Below are 19,288 nucleotides of genomic sequence, written 5' to 3' on the forward strand. Positions count from 1 at the left end.
CCAAGATGAAAAAGGCACGGACACCAAAAACGGTCAAATGAGAACAATAAGCAATCGTGATTGCTCAAAAAACATGAACCCAGAAAAAATTTTCATTTCCCCAACAGTTATTTTTTAATTAATTTTTTAAAATGTCCGATTTTGCAAACAAGTCGTGGTCTTGATGACATCACAAATGATGCTCTTTGGCGCATTTTGTATCGCGTTTCCACGGTATAATCAAGAAGCGAATTAAAATTGCGCTCTACGCTTGTTATCAACCATATTGTTGCCAATACACGTGAGTAAAGATGCGAATTAAATATTTTGCTCTGTGAATTGCAACACAGAATGGCATTTCATCATCTTTGATGTCATCGACAAGAAATGTAAACAATAAAAGCGCAACAATTTAAGTAATTTTTTAAAAATATTAAACAAATTATTTAAAAAATGGTTAAATCCTATGTTTTTAAGCATATTCTTTCAAAAAAAAATTCTTTTAAAATTTTGGAAACGACCCCATTCGATCCAAAATGGCTAAACTATAGAAAGAGGCTCTTTCTAGGCACTATAGCTAAACTTAAGTTGATTCGACGGCCTATTTATATCGCGACTCTAGTATAATCTGTTCAATACTTGACATCCCATGTTCGATACAAGTCCAGTTCTTTTTTGAAGTTTGAATGTAGGTAACAATTTCTACCCCAAAGGTTGGGGATTCGATACATGTCCCTCCATTAACGGAATGCACGGCAAAAAAAAAAAAAAAAATCTTCAATTTTAAAACGGCAAATATTAGCTGAACATCAAAACTTGAACGCTAAAAACTTGAAAGCATTAAGCAATCCTTCATTCCTTTAAAAAAATTAAATCATACTATTATAGATATGGGTTGAGCACTGAAGATAAGGGGTGTCTCCATTACTCTCCCAAAGTCAAGGTTTTTTCTTTGTTCTTGACATTGAAGCACTAAAGGTCAAGTATAAATAGTGCAAACGCCTTATTCGAAAAGGAGGCTAGCTCGGAGGTCACGCTTTCGAAAAAGAACGATCATTCCCCAATCTGGCTCATTAAATCACTTTCATACGATTAGCAAACGATCTCTTGACAAAATGGAATACGAATTACAATCGTGCGAAAAATTTGGGTGGAGCTATCCTTGATGTTTTGACACTAGCCTCAAGCAAGCCATCTTCACCTCATTAAATACTGCTTTTTCATTATTATTTCGTTCATCAAGATGCCACATTTGAAAGAAACATTCTTAAGGAAAAACTTAGACTTACCGTTTAAGATATTTATGTCCGGTTGATAGAAAATGTTAGAGGTACTATCCACCTGAATATTATAAATAATTAATTTATCGAAGAGCAAAAGAAAAGGAGTCAATTAGTAACATTAAGTACAGGTTTGCGGACCTTTTTTAATACCGCTAGCTCTAAGGGCTAATTTACTTATTAAAAATAAACACTCATTCAGGGCTAAATTGCGAAAAGTAATACGTGTAACGTTCGATTAATAAAAGTTTTTCTTTTCTGGTGATTGAAGCATTTGTAATAGGTTGTTGTCAAGCAATTTCATCGCTTGCAGAGAATAATGAATGAATTGATTTGCAATTGAAAACCTCGGTGCATGAAGAGGAGAAAACTTCACTTTCTGAAAACTCTCAGAAGAAAAAAAATCTAAAACTTCATTTTTGTAGATTTTGTCTGTGTCATGACTGTATGTGTGTGTGTGTGTGTGTTCCTAAGGCCCGACAAGAGGCCATGTCAGTCTAGATGGAAAATAGGGGCCCGGGCCTGGAGGGGGAGTGGCGACACTGACGCAAAAAAAAAAAAAAAGAAAGAAAGAAAAATGAAGAAAGAAAAAAAAAGGAAGGAAGAAAGAAAAAGGTGGAAAAAAATTCTGAATAAGTAGAAATGCAAAGATAAAGTAAAATTTCCTCTTTTGGTATTTACTGTAGTGGCACTTATAATAGAGTTAATTATTTTCAAGTAAGCAGTTTTTTTTTCTTTTTTTCCTTCTCTCCCCCCCCCTTTTCTCTTCTTTTCTACTTTTTTCTCTTCTTTTCTTCTTTTTTCTCTTCTTTTCTTCTTTTTTCTCTTCTTTCCTTCTTCTTTTTTCTTTTTTTTTGGGGGGGGGGGGGCGGCAACAAAACTGACAAGTCCGCCTTGGCTCTCTGCGGCCCTGGTGTTCCTCATAGAAATTCATAGTTTACGTCGAATGTTTTGCCAAGTTGAGTGTAGAGATCCTCTGATGCTCGAGAATTCACATAAGAATGAGGGGGAGGGTGGTGGAATTTTAATAAAATCCAAAGAGTTCTAAATTTAAACTTTGGATCATAAAATTGCTCTTTTCTACACGCGGACAAGAAATTTTACTCTATTTTTCGCCCTTTATTTTAGCTTGATTACTGAACATACATTACTTTTGACACAGCTTTTATTTTCGAGGTAGAGCGTGCAACGCATCTAGTATTCAATATTAAGTAAGAGTTTGCCTCTACGAAACCAATTTCAATGGTATTTAATTAGAATATAACGTTTCATATGTATTATTAATTGTTATGTAGTGGAGATGTCTCGTTCATGCTCCTAATACGTACGCTTGCCAGATTTCTGAAATGTTCAACCGGGACACCGAAATTTCTCCTAAAACGTAGCCTGTCACAGCTTCTTTTTAAAAAAAATATCTTATGGAATATTTAGAAATATACGAGGGGGGACCCAAAAATAACCGGATTTTTGTTCTAAAAGATTTATATATTAGTTTGTTCACAAAATTTCTTTAGCCTCCTTCAAAATGTTTACCCTTAAATGCAACACACTTGTTAATTCTTTTTTTCCACTGTTAAAAGCTCCTCTGGGAACTCTTTAACTTTGACAATGTCCAGTGCCCGTTGCGAAGCAGTTTTTACAGCCTCTGCATTATCAAAACGCTTCACTTTCAGAATTTTTTTCATCCTCGGGAACAGAAAAAGATCATAGGGGGCTAGATCTGGCGAATACTGGGATCGAGGAACGACTGACCACCCTTGAGAGGCCAAGCGGCGATTATTAGTGAAGCTGTGTATACGGGAGCGTTATCAAGGTGAAGGAACCATTCTTCTGATCGCCCTAGCGAGCTCCAACTCACTCTTATTTCTTCTTAATTTTCGTCAATCGTAAAACGACGACTCTCGTTGATTTTTTGGCGTATTTTTTCAACGTTTTCATCATTTCGAGACGTTGAAGGGCGCTCAGAGCGAGCATGATCTTCAACATTCATCTACCACGTTTAAAACGCTCAAACCACTCGAAAACTATTGTACCGCTCATGGCATCGTTCTTGAAAGCTTCCTATTCCTATTCCTATTCAGAGTCACAACTGACTACAACTGTATTTATGTCGAGGACTGCATACTAAGTGCCCTGCCTCCATTATTTTATGTACCGATAGATGGCAGCACCATCATCGGATCGAACAGTTAATGAGAATTTAGAACTAGCCCAGGAGCTAATAGTTACCTGGTGCTAGCACCCCCAGAGGTATCGTTTCACTTGGAGGACATTGAGACCACGAGCATATTTAACGTCGCCCAGTCTCCTTTAATGACGACGGTGGGTCTTCGACCATCGAGGTTCGAACTCAGGACCCTCCGGCCCCGAATCCGACACTCTACAGATCGGGCTACCACGGCCCCTCTCGAAAACTTGTTGAAGCATTTGGTAAGCTATTCTGTTGCCAACTTTTCAAGCAGGAAGCAAAATATCAAGCTTACAGTTTGTTCTTTTAAATCTGCCATAATGAGTTCGCAGGCGGAAAGCAACAACACCGGAGAAAACCAACACTACGATCAGACGTTATTAACTAAACTGATGCCACTCGCACAAATGGTTTGTGAAGGTCTCTACTTGAGCCATCTAGCTGGAGAAAACTCTACTACATCTAGTATTGGCATTGCACCATTAGTTCGGTTTCTTTTGGGTTCCCCCTTGTATTAGTGTCTCGTTCTTGTCATAATGAAATGCAGTTAAATCCCGTTACGACGAACGTCAAGGAACCGCAAATTTTCTTTGTTGTATATGGAATCTCGTTGTAATTTTATAAAACATCTACGCATGCTTAAAAATTACAGATTGAAGTCAAATTTATTTGTAATGTTCAAGCACGTGTAGCTGTTTTATAAAAAAAATCAGCAGTAAATCAGTTTCTACGCCTCGTAGGAGCAGTGGATTTTTGAAATTTATTCATTTTTACCATTTTTATGCTTTGCAGGTATGGGTGGAGACGTTGTGATTCAACAAGTTAATTTGATGAGAAATTGTCTCTGTACCTATAATTTATAAATTTTTAAAATGCTGTCATCACTTCTTATTTTATATTACAATTAAACATAAGTACTAAGTTCAATATTTATTACATCATCTTTTGTTTTTGATGCATCAAAATGCTTGTATTTTATTTACTCGCTGAATCGCGACGCATTCCGAAACGTGCGAGGCTCCTTCTAGGCTATGTTCCTCCTGCCCACTGGCGAAGAAGCAGACTATTTGCTAATGTTATGCTTATTTGAGTTTTTGTATTGTTCACATACCACTGTCTTATATTTTTCATCATGTTCAAATCTCAAATTTTTAAATATAATTTTAAGAGCTGCTGTTGTGCCTAATTTGTATTAATTTTTCAATTGTTTCAACTATCAACTATCAAAGGGACCTCTGTTCCTCAAACTATGAAGGACTGCGTGCCAGGCTCCTTGCCTTCAGAAGACAACACAATAGATGATGGTGCCATCTATGGACAGTTCGAGAATTTAGAACCAGGCCAGGAGCCGAATAACTTACTGGTCTGGCACCCCCAGAGATATCGTTTCACTTGGAGGACATTGTGATCATGAGCATATTTAACGTCGCCCAGTCACCATTAATGACGACGGTGGATCTTCGACCAGCGAGGATCAAACCCGAAACCCGAACTTCCCGAACTTTGGAACATGGAACTTTGTGCTATATATATATATATATATATATATATATATATATATATATATATATATATATATATATATATATATATATATATATATATATATATATATATATATATATATATATATATATATATATATATATATATAATATATATATATATATATATATATATATATATGCAGTTTGTATAATTATAAAGCTGCAAAACTTTTATTTCTTTTATGCAATTTTTTTTCTAAAGAGCTTTCTGTTTTGATCTCAATATTCACTCGTGCTCCAAGAAGACTACCCACGTGCTCCGAATGCCCTTCAAAGATATTCGTTCCATTGTTCATTTTTGGCCTAGATTCACCAACCGCGCCCTAACACCTGAGCATCCTTACGTCAAGAGCTCGAAGGACAAAGATGATTACAGGAACCGGAATTTCCCCCGAACTTTTTTTACGTAACTTTTAAGTAACTTACTTGTGCTATTGCTAATCATAAATGTATTCGTTTATTTCATGTTGGAAAAAAAAAATACTTACGCTGGATATATAAATGTATTTATAACTAGTGGTACCCGCACGGCTTTGCCCGTAGTTGAAAATTAAAAGGACATTCGGTTCGTCTGTATATTTACAAATAATGGATAACGAATTTCTCGCCAATTGTCTATGTTCATTCGCTTTTCCATTCCAGGTCATGATAATCTCGTAATTGACTTGTCCATCTTATGAAAATTTTGCTCCGGAAAGTGTTCCTAAAGTTGAAATAGAAAAAGAACAAAATCGAATTTTCGAAAATCGCTTCGAGGTGCACACTCCCATGCTACAAACTAACTTTGTGCCAAATCTCGTGAAAATCGACCGAACGGTCTAGGCGCTATGCGCGTCACAGACATTCTACAGACATCCAGACAGAGAGACTGAGCTTTATTATTAGTAATGATAATTTGTAGAAACGTTTTCATCCACTCTGTTGGAAACTTTTGTTTCTCTTGATTCCCTGCTTTTTCACTTAATAATAATAATAATAATAATAATATAATAATTAATCAAAATTCGTATGTCCGCAAATTTTTTCTTTCAGAATATTAGGTCCATTCCAAGAAAAAGTCAACCCTTTGTCCCGCACGTGACGGTTCATATATTTCATTAAAATGTAATAATTTTAAAGAGTGATGACGGAATTTCTTTCTTAAGAAATTATTCATAAGTTTGTAGAAAAAATTTGTTAATATTTTAAAGTAGGGTAGGGCCAGGCTAGTTGAGCATAGGTGCCCGTTAAGCAATTGATATATCGCGAAAACTATTCGCCATACCTGTAGGCATCAAATGGCGGAAAGAACGGGTTATGGGAGGGAACTCATCGTGCGATCTTCAATTGCAGTTCGACAAATGAGTGAAGTATACGTGCACATTATTTATTTTGTGACTAAAAAGTAAAAAACTCATTTGCTGCAAGTTTTTGTCTGTATATTTGTCCAATGTTATCTGTTTTCTGTCAGACAAGTTTTATTCTTTCATAAATTTACTGTGCTTTTGATATATATATAGAGATTCTGGGTATAATTAGTACCGTTTTTTCGTAATCTCACTTTTATTTTAAGACTTTGGTTTGGAGTTAGTTGCGCAAGTATTGCTCAACTGCGGAAAAAGTATGAATGCCGCCGCAAAATAATTCGGCATCAAATGGGTGACTTTGACAAGATTTTTGAAGAAATTAAAAGGTAGTGATTCACAAATGGGTTATACAAAATCGAGGGAAGCTTTTTTTTCCCAACAAGAAGACTCTATAAAAAACATTTGCTGCAAATGGCATTAATCTATTATGGATATTCCCCAAAAGACGTTAGTCGCCTTGCCTACGAGTGTGCGGTTGAATTTAGCATTAAAATTCCATCCGCCTGGACTCCAAAATAAAGTGACCTGAAAAGATTGACTTACGAAGTTTTTAAAACGAAATCCGGAACTATCCTTCCAAAACTAGAACCATTTCAGTTAGTTCGGAAAAAAAACTTTAGGTTTTGTTAATTTGGCACTAAACGACTATAAATAAAGAGTTGATTGTCAAAGAGAAATTTTATTTCATCTCTAGTTATCATTTATCCTATGGTTTGGTTAGACATTATCAGTGTTCCATATTCTTGCTCAACGTATCCCATATATGGGGCACGTTGAGCAAGTTTATCTTTTTGCATTCCAACAGCTGTAGCTCTTAAACGTGTGCTATTAACAACAAATTACTATAGACACCTTTGTTAAGAGATATATTACTAATCACCCCCATAACCACTGCCGCCTGCGGCTACAGTGGGCCAATGTGCACAGGAGCTGGTGTGCTGATTGGCAGCAGGTCGTCTTTTCTGACGAATCCCGCTTCAATTTGTGGCACCATGGTGGCCGAATTCTTTTCAGGTGCTATGCCGGTGAACGGCACATTCCGGAGTGCATTATCGAACGCTACAGTGGACGAACACCCGGAGTTATGGTCTGGGGTGCCATAGCATATCATGTACGATCACAATTGCTACGAATTGTGGGCAATTTGAGCAGTACCCAATACATAAACAAAGTTTTACAGCGCCAAGCTATTCCTTTCTTTCAAGGATTGCCAGGGGCTGTATTCCAGCAGGATAATGCCCGTGCACATGTCGCCAGGACTGTCAAATCCTACCTTGATTCGCAGTAGATACAGCTTCTTCTTTGACCTGCATATTCCCCAGATATGTCACCGATTGAACATGTGTGGGATTTCGTTGGAGGCGTCAAGCTCGTAACCCTTGTCCTCTTGCTTCGACAGACGAACTTAGGTTGCGCATACAACAAATATGGAATACTCTTCCGCAGGCAGATATTCAAACTTTGTTTCACTCCATGATGAGTCGTTTAGCAGCTCCTACTGCGGCGCGTGGTAGCCACACAAAATACTGATTTCTATCTCTTTTTATTATTATTATTTTTTTGTTTGAAAATGTAATCATTTATTTGTACAATTACCATTCAACTGTGTATTAAATTTCATTCAACTATGATGCTTCCTTCATGGTATTGTAATTTTCACAAACAGGAGTGTGTCTAATTAATTAATTAATTAAGTGTAGTGAAACCTGTGTAATTTGATCACCTGCGGAGCATGATTTTAGTAGCCAACTTAGACAACTGGTCAATTTAGGTTTTTCACATTTTATTCCATGGTCCCCCGTACCTATATGTGGTTTAATTAGTTGGACGGGACCCTGAAGACAGCTCTGATTTTTTTATCCAAACCAGAAACTGAGTAATCCCTGGTCCAACACCCTGGAGGTATCGCCTCACTCGGAGGACATTGTGACCATAAGCATATTTAACGTTCCCCAGTCGCCATTAATGAAGACGGTGGATCTTCTACCGGCTAGGATCGAGCCCGGGGACCCTCCGGTCACAAGTCCGATGCCTTACAAATCAGGTCACCACGGCCGTGGTCGACTTAGAGATCCCCCCCCCCCTATGGCCCACTTTAATGACTAACAAGATGGGAGTCTCTCGGGAAAATATAGTAGAGCCTCAAATCGATAGCCGGGCCTAATCTAAAAAACTTAGTCCCACTCTGGCAGGATAAAATTTCTTCGTCTTTTCAGATTTTTGAAGTTTTGACTTTTTATTATGCGAGGGCTTTGAAATTATGATCCGGAATGTTTTTGTGTGACAAAAATGATGTAGTTTTTTTTTTTTTAAGTGTTGCCAAAAACAATGAAAAATAATAGTTAGTACAAACTTAGTTTTTTTGATAAATTCAACAAATTAATCTCAAGGCTGAACTAAAGCAAGCATATATTATTTATTCATTATTTTGATTTATTCCAAATAATGCAGGTTTTCGAATATTTCTTTGATAGTCATTTGATAGTCTAGTCATTAGTCATTAATCTAGTCCTTTGCTAACTTTTATTGATAAAATTAACTTTATAATTACTTTTAATTGTTTATGGCAACAACTAAAAAGCGGATTACGAGTATGGGTTAGTTTTCTCGTCTTTATAATATCTTTTCGTCATTAAAATATATAAGTTTGTTGTGAATATGACTAAATCAGTCGCAGAAAAAACAAGATTGGGGCGTGAACAAAAATGTTAATGTTCCAATTTTCTAGGTTACTTGAGTAACTAGTTGAATAGATAATGGTGAAAAATCCAGATACAAGTTAAAAAAAAAAAAAAAACATTGCCCTTTGAAAGTCTCCATCGGGTGTCCTTGCTCCCTTGGTGGAGTCTACCGTCACCGCACAAGAGTCTAGTGCGGTGATTCTAGTACGGTGACACTAGACTCTAGTACGGTGATGAGTCTACACGTATGGATCTGTATATAACAGGACATCTGATGAAGATAAGCCTCGAAACCAAGTAATTATCATCCTTTCCACCTCGAGGCAACGAAAATTTACATTTGACTTGTGGCAAGAATGTAAAAATAGAATAAGATTGTTTATTAAGATTAAGATGACATGTTAAGAATTTGGCCATTTTTATTGAAAGAAGTGTAATTAAATAGATGTAAATAATGTAAATAGTCTCAAATAAATGTGTTTTTCAATATAAGCTTTTTCTTTCAAGAACGTCATGAACTTTAATATTACTGCGTAGACAATTTGGCTCACAAAGTTAAAAATGTGTTACGAGACGGTAACAACATCTGCGTGTGGCAGCTTCATTTGCTGTTGGAAGAAGATTTTTTTAATGCTTGATCAGAACTTTTTTCTTTCGAATAACCTTTTTTTTTTTTTTAGAAAAAAATACAGAACTTTAAATGCAGTTTTATGATTTTTATTGTTCAAGGAAAGACTTGTGTTAGTTAGAGAAGACTTGCATAACTTTATAAGAGAAGATAATTTTCAATCCAAATCCGGTGTCCAAGTATCAGTTTCAAATTCTCTGTTTGTATTCAGTTCCTGCAAAACAAAAAAAAAGGTAAAAAATAAATACTATATTACTGCTTTACTTCTTTTAATATATATTAGGGATGCACCGATTAATCGGCAGTAATCGGTAGTCGGCCAAATTTTGCAGATTAATCAGTGGTGAAAATATTTTTGAAACATCATTTCTTTGAGCATTCATCGAACAAGATAAATAAATTTATTTAGAATAAATGAATAATTTTCCACAACATAAGTATGTAACATGTAGTATCAAAGGGTACTGCCTAATATGAAAACAAACAATAGAAAAACTTAGTAAAACTGAATGAAATATTGAAATTACTCCTCAGAGTTACTACAGTGAGGAGTAATTCCTTACAGCGCGTACGTGATATAACACTGTTATAGATATTAAATTATTCAATGGGGATAACAAAGCTTTTTGCTGAAAGGAATATACACAAACGTGTATCCTTTTCAATTTAAAACATTTTACACGGACATTTTAATAAATTTAAGAATGAAAAATTGTATGATGGTAAAAATGTCTTTCCGCGCGTGCGCGCGCTCGCTTAATTTTACAGCTTGGCGCTTGACTGTTTTCTGGAATAATAAACGCTTCAACTTATTAAATTAAAGATTAAGTTATTGCCGATGGCCAAAGCCATTAGTTTATGAAAAGGACATAAAAACTTGACGCCGTGTTCATATTTGAGGAATACCGTTTTCACCTTATAGGTCATTCAAAAGTCAGAACACAAAAATTTGGTCCAGAAAAAATCCACTTTTATCGTGAAAAAAATCCTAATCCTGGCAACTTGAAGATATTATAAATTAAAAGCTACTGAAAGTGTCAGTGCTCATGGAAAATAAAAATAAAAATGGCGTAATGGGGTCGTTTCCAAATTTTAAAAGTATTTTCTTCTGAAAGAGCATGCTTAAAAACACAGAATCTGACAATTTTTTAAAAATTTCTTTAAGTTTAATATTTTTAAAAAAATACTTAAATCGGTGCTCTTTTATCGCTTAACGCTTCTGCCGATGATATCACAAATGATGAAATGCCATTCAGTGTTGCCATTCACGGTCCAAAATATTTAATTCGCATCTTTACTCACGTGTATTAGCAACGATAGGGTTGATAGCAAGCGTAGAACGCAATTGTAATTCGCTTCTTGATTATCATAACGTGGAAATGCGGTAAAAAGATGCGCCATGGTGCATCATTTGTGACGTCATAAAGACTACGCCTTGTTTGAAGAATCGGACGTTTTAAAAAATCAATTAAAAAATAACTGTTGGGAAAATGAAAGTATTTTCTGAGTAAATGTTTTTTTTTTTTTTTTGCTTATTCTATCAATTTCAGTGACAAAAAGTACTGCTTTTGAGTAAAGGAAACAACCCCATTAAGAAAGAAGTAAAATTACCAACTAGCCGGGAAAAAAAGCCAAATAATAATAATATAATAATAATAATAATAATAATAATAATAATAATAATAATAATAATTGTATTTAAAACTAGCTTTTGCCCGCGGCTTCGCTCACGTTGATGTAGTTTTTTTTTTTTTTTTTTTTTCAATTATCCATGGAAAGGAGGGTTGCCAGAGCCTCGAAAGGTTGGACTTCTACCTGTTGGTCCGCGGAAGGTAGAAGTCCTATTTTTTTTCAATTGATTCAAATTAATGGTCATTACAGGCAGAGGTCAAACAGTTACCAAAACATTGTTTGTCTCTAGTTTCGCCGACATTTCAAATTGCCTGCCCCCTTAAACGTATAAAAAGGTATGATTAAAACTGAAAATTAGGGGGAAAGGGAGGAAATGAAATGTTGGCAAAACGGAGAAGAAACCCAAAAATCACAAAAAATAAATCACGAAAACGTTCAGGAGTTGTAAAGAAGTCAGTTTGGGTAATTCCCAAAAAATCCAATTCGAGTGAGGTCAACTATTCTTAAATAAAGTGAAACAGTTCCCTAATAATCCCGATCTCCATCAAATACATAATATCCAGCGCTACACCGGCAATCTAAATTATTGTATAATGTGTAACTTCTTACCGTAGAAATCGTCCCAAAATAGGGTCAACAATGATGCTACCCGAAATATTTCCAATAAACAGTAAAAATTTGGCAATTGTTTGAAATTGTGTGCAAAGACAAAGTAATGGAAGTTTTTGCGCTGTTTATGAATTTGCGAATTAGTTGGCGAATTATTTTGCGTGTTAACAAATTTAAAGAAAGAAATGTAAAAGAAATGGCGATATTTGGTTACATGGTGAAAACCGAGAAACAGTATTGCGTAGTCTTAAGCTTCAAAAACAGCGACAGTTGAAAAAAAAATGCCAAATGCCTTAGCTATTGAAATGATTCCACAAAAAAAGTTTGGCTAGATTCCAGCTGATCGACCCAGTCAATACAAATAAATGAAAAAAAAAAAAAAACATTAATTGCCTCAAAGTTGCATTAAAATTGAAAAAAATCAGCCAAATACATGTATTATTTGCCAATCTTGTGCAAAAATCTTACTTCAAGATTTGACTTGAGAAAAGCCTTGAACAGTCACGAAAAGCAAAGATAGTCAACAATACAACAATAGTCGTTATCGACAGGGAGTTGAGATGATACGCTAAATATTGTATTGAGTTAAGGAAAGCCTTCGAACATGGAACTAAAAAGCTCATAACTCGTTTTTTATTCTACTTAGAAATTTCGAACAGGTGCCATCTTCAGCAGAAAAATCAGAGCTTTCGATGGACATATAATGTTAATATGTGCAAGTATTTTTTCACCTCCATATTAGAGAATTTATACGAAAATTGTGTTTTATTGCCCCTCTAAGGGGGTTTTGCCCCCCATAATGGGACGAAAACTACCCTATGTGTTATTCTGACGCATAAGCTATATTATTGTAAAGTTTCATCAAAATCCATTCAGTAGTTTTTGCGTGAAAGAGTAACAAACATCCATACATCCATCCATACATCCATACATCCATACAGACAAACTTTCGCATATATAATAGTAGTAAGATAAATAGTACTTTAAGAATAAATAATTTTCTAATGGGTTGCGTGACTTTTGGATCGCTCTATTTTTTTAACCACTGTATTTAACGGTGCTTAAAAGTGAGAACAGAACAATACGTATTGTCTTTGGTACGTCAAATCCCAATTATTTCGAATATTTATCTCTTAATGACTTCAAGATATGCTGACATTTTTTTCTTTCAAACACACCTGATTCTACTTGAAACAGTTTTTTGTCCTGGCAAAAATTCGCATTGTTGAATATGGAAACATATCCGTTTCAATTTCTTTCTTATCACCGATCAATTGGTGATACATAAATTTGTTCTGAGCTTCTGATTGAAGTAGGTTACATCTCGTCTCCAATTGATCGGAGATTGGTCATATTGAGTTACTGATTGAAGCAGTTTTAATACCTTGTCATCCAATCGGAGATATATAGGTTGTTCTGCGCTGCGGATTGATGCAGTTTGTAAAGCCTTGCCATCAATCGATTTGAAATACATAGATCGTAATACGTAACGGATTAAGAGGAGAAACCAGTTTAGACAGGTAAAAAAACCACTTCTTTTTATGTCATAAAATGCTAGTAAAACTTTTCAAGAATATGTTGCCAAAATTTCAATGAAAAATTCCGATTAGTTTCGATGCTATGAGCACATAAAGTGACTGTGGGGAGATTCTCGAAAACGTTCACAGCATTTCTGTTTTCAAACGTGTTTTTCTCGAAACAACTCTTTTCAACTGGTGAGCATTCTAGCTCGTTCTGAAAATTTGTGTGAATATTCTTTAGTCAATTATACTCTATATGAACCTAACTCTTTGATGATGTTATAAATAAAAATATTTTTTTGATTGCAAGAAATGTGAAAAAAAATGGAAGAAAAACATAACATTGCAATCAAACGCCTCAAAAACGTTTAATTTTCAACTTTTTTGAACACAATTAGGTTTTTAGGAAATATGTTGTTTACGAGGAAGAAAAATTGTAATGATTACAGACAAAAAATGTGGCTACGGTAATGAACACCAGCAACAAGCTCTGATGACGATCGCTCATGGACAGCAGCTTCTAACTCCACTAATTCAGGTGGAAATGAGTTCAAAAAATTACAAGGTGTACCTCAAAAGATGAATAAAATATATCCTCTAAGTTTAAAAAAGTTCTGATTATTTTTTTCCCGTTAAAAAAATTCACAAACAGCACTAAAATTTTTGCCTCCTAAACTGGTTTCTCCCTTGAAGCAGTTTTAATGCATTGTCATAGATTGATCGGAGATAGATAATTTATTCTTCGTTACTGATTGATGCAGTTTGCAATGCTTTGACAACAAGCGATTGGATATAAGGTTATTGATTGAAACAGCTAGTAACGTGCAGCTTACCTGTTCATTTCCAGTAGTAAGAAGGGTTATTCCAGTTGTCCGAATAACTATTCCAGTTATAGGCATAAGGATAGGCAGACCTACGCATGTTCCAGTTATAGTTGCTGTAGGACCACTGAGCCATGCTGCACGTAACGATGGCCACCACAATCAGAAGAGAAAACTGCATAATGGAAGAAAATATTTTCAGAATCTTTCGAAAGTTCACGTTAACTGACAGAAGAAAAATAGGCATCATAGTTTCTTCAAAACACCTCTAAATCTATAATGTTCTTTACTTTTTGCGAAAACGTTTTTAAGTTTTTAAAAACAATTAATTTTCTGGCACATCGCTCAAAATGTCTTTGGTTTTTCTCAAAAAAAGCCAGATTCTTTTTAGCGTTAAGTGAAACACATTATGTTAGTGTTAACAGTTATGAGTAATGAATAAATCGCTGACAACTGATAAACAACATTTTCTATAAAATTTGGAAAAGAAAATACGTTCAGAACATTTTAATGTTTACTTTAACTAACTGATGAAAAAAAGACATACAAGGTCTTCAAGGCAACTATACTGTTCTTAATTTTTACGAATATTAATTTTCTCGCACATTACTGAAAATGTCTTTGGTTTTGCTCGAAAAGCTTTTTAATATAAAGTGAAACGCAGAAACACATGATGAGAATTTCAACAGTTTTTAGTAATGAACAAATCTCTGACTAATAATTAATGAATAACATTTTTTTATAAATTTTGAAAAACGTAGATAAATAAAAAGAAAAGTGTCATTTTTCTAAAACGTAAGATCTATTAGGAGTACGTAATCTTGGAGAGTTAGTCCTTATACATTAATGAATATTTAGATTTTTGCCAGACCAAAAATTTAACGCATGTGTTTGGAGTTACAGGTTTAAGGAAGTTTCCGGAGTTTAAGTTAGGTACATTGCACAATATGCTTCAAAACTCCTTCATATGATGATTCATTTATCTCTCTTAAAGTAAGTATACCTATTTTAAAAAAAAAATTTAAGCTAGGATTCCAAAAATTTTACGAAGAACGGGAAAAGCTGACAAATGGTTAGATATTCTTGACTTATGCTTAAAATCTTCAGTAACGTCAGAAAAAAGTCATACTCACCCAGAAATTCATTTTCCTCAAAAGTACTTAACTACTCGCTGCAGGAGAATGTGTTTGAAATGTCACAACACACCATCCCCTATATATATACCAACAAAATCAGTAAAGAAGATGCTGTAAGCGAATGTTGCCAGTGAAATATAAAACTACCAATATCTTCAAGGTGACAGATTTCAAGGTGGCCAGAAAATTCTTATAAAATTCACAAAGGGCGTTGGCAAATGTGTCATAATTCTTATTATGTGTTCACCTTCCAGATAAAAACATTTTCTTATTCCTATTTCTATTTTAAATGGTTTAGTGACATATCAGATTCCTTTGTTGTTTTTCGCTTCCATTTTTGTTCAGATAAAAGATATTTGTGTTACCTTTCGAAATGCATATCCATGGACGTTGGCAGTGATACAACAAATAATAACTCCACCCTGTCACATGTACGACAAATATAATATGTATGTACAGAAAAATCACCAGTTTTGCCATTAATTAAGGTATTTAATATCCTTTCTAGCTGAAGTGCTCATTACTATTCAATTGAACCAAAATTAATTTTTTTCGTCATTCTTACTCAAAATTATTGTTTAAGATTCGCAAATCCAATAAACTATAGGGATCGCTGCAGCGACTATCTAATGGCGGATGAAAAAGGTAAAACAAACAAATGAAGTAGCTTTTAATTTGCTTTGATGCTTAGTGAATGGCAGTAATTTTTTATCGTGTTTATGGGAAGCTTTCTTTTCTATTCTTCTGAAATTACATTACACCATAAATTGTCTGATGTCTGTATTTTACCCCAAAGAAAACACGTGGAATGAAATGTTTTACCTTTTTCTTTAGTACTGTTAGTTACCGCGGGGTAGCGCATTCGAGCTCTGGAGTTGTGAATTGGTGTAAAACACGAACTAAATTCGGCAAACGATAAATAAAATATGAAGCAGTAAAATAGTTTCACTTTATTTACTTACATTACGTGCACCACTTTAAGTTTTATTCATTTATTTATTTAATTTTGTATTCGATCATGTTTCAATTGAGACAGTGTGAAACAAAGGGATGTACGATAAATGATTGATAATACAAGACAAACCAGTAATGGGCAGGTCTGTCTTGTATTGTCAATATCAAGTTTATAATTGAAATTTCGGAAACACCTTCTCAATTCCTCCGAATTCTCAAAATAGCTTCTTTCAAGAACAACCCCACCAATGTTTTCGAAACATGACTATTTATCTGCAGTGTGATTTGCAATGTTCAGGATTCTCAGTCACCAATAGAGAATTTTCTTTGCATGTAAGTTTTTGAATGGTTTCTTTTTTTAAGAACCTGAGATTGCTATGTTTTTAAATAAGATCTCAGTTTTATTGCTACGAACCTATTCCTTACCTTTTTCTATCATGTCTGTGTACGTATATTTTTAGCATTAATTTATATATTTAAGATTCTGCAAGCTAATGGGCACATTACTGGTCAATTAAAAGTAAGAATTTTTGTTATGGGCCCAGTGGTGGATACAAGGGGAGGGGGTCATGACCCCCACCCCCCAAACCCGTGACAGTATTTGAATGTTTGCTCGGGAAAATAAAAAACTAGATCAAAAAAAATAAGAGAACGGAAATTTTTTTATTCAGTTTTTTTTGAGCATAACATGAAGGATGTTAGGGGAGGGGAGGTCATGAGGGTCACAATCCCGCCCCCTTCCTTAATTTTCGGCGATACTTTGAAATTTTTATAAGGTTCATCGAATTTGAATAGTGAAAATTATTGCTTGAAAAAAAAAAGAAAAGAAAGAAAGAAAACCTTAACGAAATCATAAGTAAAATAATTTCGAATTCTTTTTTTTTTTTTTTTTGTTTCATTACACGTGTCATTTTTCTATTTATATATATCTTTGCTTGAGACAGTTTTTCTACGGCGCTGTCATCAGATACCAGTTAAATAAAAAGGAACAAAGAAGTGACTGCCGCCCGATTTTTTTATTCAACAAATTTATTCGACGAGTGTTATTGACAAACTATTTAAAGAGCTGCAGACATCGTTTCACTTTATAAAACATTTGAGTGTGTAAATATTTTTTCTGTAAAGTCTCTAAATTATTATTTTTTTCTGATGTGATTTTTAAACATTTTCGTTTTTATTCGTGCTGAGCATCACCATACTAGAGTCAATGCCTGTTTACTGGCAACGATACATTTGATGACGTAAGCGCAGATCGGCCAGTTTACCTTTAAAATTTCTCTTTAGTCCAACGAAAATCTTAGTTTGGTCCATAAATGTGTTGTCTAACTTCGCAAAGGAAATTACTTTTTCGTTTCTAAAGGAGAGCAAAAAACGTCATTTTTGCCCTGGATCTATACGAAGTGATCCATTGGATGCTAGATTTGGAAAATATTGCTAATTAGCTGGATCATAATAACATAAGACAACTTTGAATCCGATTCATAAATGTGGTTGCAGAAGAGTGCAAGTGAGTTTTATGGCACCATATGAGTTTTGTAGCGTTGTGAATTATTTTTATGATGAATTGCCGAGTGAGATGCACATAAGTAATCTGTCTCATCTTATTGATGTTTTACCTCAAGTACAAGTACATAATGATGACAAAAAAAAAAAAAATGTGATTCTGTGTTACCTGTTATATTATGGTTAACTGGACATTGCCTTTTCTGCATTAAAGTTTCATGTGTGATGTCGGCTCAAGAAAAACTGACCGTCTATATAAATTTGTCTTTAAATTCCTCGCATCATTAGATAAAAAAAATCCTGACAGAGAAAGCTATTTAACCTTTATCCCGCATGTAAGAAATGTAGTAGTTTTGTATAGTTACAGCATTATGTATTCCGAAGTTGCTACCTTATCCACTTGGGTAAGTATTTTTGAAGTGTTCATATAGGAGTAAAAACTTGCCGATCGACAATGTTATCACTCAATGAGTATAATTCTAATTTTTTTCCCCTACCCAACAGTCTTTGAACTAATTTAACTCTATAGTATAGTAAATAAAATCAAGTTTTAGCTAACGAAACCTGTTGTTGTATTTTGAAAAGTTGTTGCTGTTGCTACGTCTAATAAATCTTAGAAACGAAAGTTTCGGACACTGAAGACACATCCTTAAGATTTGTTAACTTTAATTGGCGATTTATTTCAGAAGAAACATTCATGGTTTTCATTTAGCTTGTTTTTTGTTTGGCGGACAACATCCCAAGTTAACTCAATTTTCTGATACTTTTATTGTACTTAGAATTTTTAAACTATTTTTCTCGCATGCAACTACATCTCATCTAACGTTTGACTGTTTCTGGATCTTCTGAGCTAGTTAATTCTTTTTTTATTTGACGAATCGCCAGCTCTGACCTCATGGTGTCTGTTCATAACCTTCCACCACCGCCTTGTAAGTTCCAACTGGCTCATAAAATTCAGTCTGATAAACACTAGATGGTTGCACCGTATTCATTGGTCACAGAAGCATTAGTTTTACCCGCCTAAAGTTCTTATTATTTAAATCTAAACTTATGACTGTTTGTTACTGGACCCTTATCTGTTACTGGTGCCGTTACCCTACTGTTTTTTAATATAAAAGTAGACATGAATAGTTAATCCAGCATGCAGCCCACAACATTCAGCATCCATACCTTGGCATGGATTTGAATTTTGACATCTTGAATTCTAATTATGTTTTTCACAATTATAATTACGATAGGAGCAATTTGTAGGAACAAGAAACCCAACGAGTAAGTTCCTCTCGCAGTTCGTGGTTGCGAAAAACATAATTGAATTCAAGATGTAAAAATCCAAAGTATTATTTTTAGTTTATTTATTTTATTTCATTTTCTTTATTTATTTATTTTAATTTTTTATTATTTTATTTTATTTTAATTTTTATTTTTATTTATTTATGTTTTTATTTATTTATATTTTTATTTATT

At 34.3% G+C, this 19,288-nt stretch overlaps 1 long non-coding RNA gene across 1 annotated transcript; it reads right to left on the reverse strand.

The window, feature by feature from the left end:
• Positions 1–9,722: 9,722 nt before the first annotated feature.
• Positions 9,723–15,501, reverse strand: LOC129226416 (uncharacterized). The gene is made up of 3 exons (XR_008580784.1): positions 15,365–15,501; positions 14,244–14,406; positions 9,723–9,863 (listed from the first exon to the last, which is right to left on the reverse strand). It is a non-coding gene; the product is annotated as an uncharacterized LOC129226416 (long non-coding RNA).
• Positions 15,502–19,288: the final 3,787 nt, after the last annotated feature.

This window comes from Uloborus diversus, chromosome 7 (genome assembly GCF_026930045.1).
Source record: "Uloborus diversus isolate 005 chromosome 7, Udiv.v.3.1, whole genome shotgun sequence".
NCBI classification, from domain to species: domain Eukaryota; kingdom Metazoa; phylum Arthropoda; class Arachnida; order Araneae; family Uloboridae; genus Uloborus; species Uloborus diversus.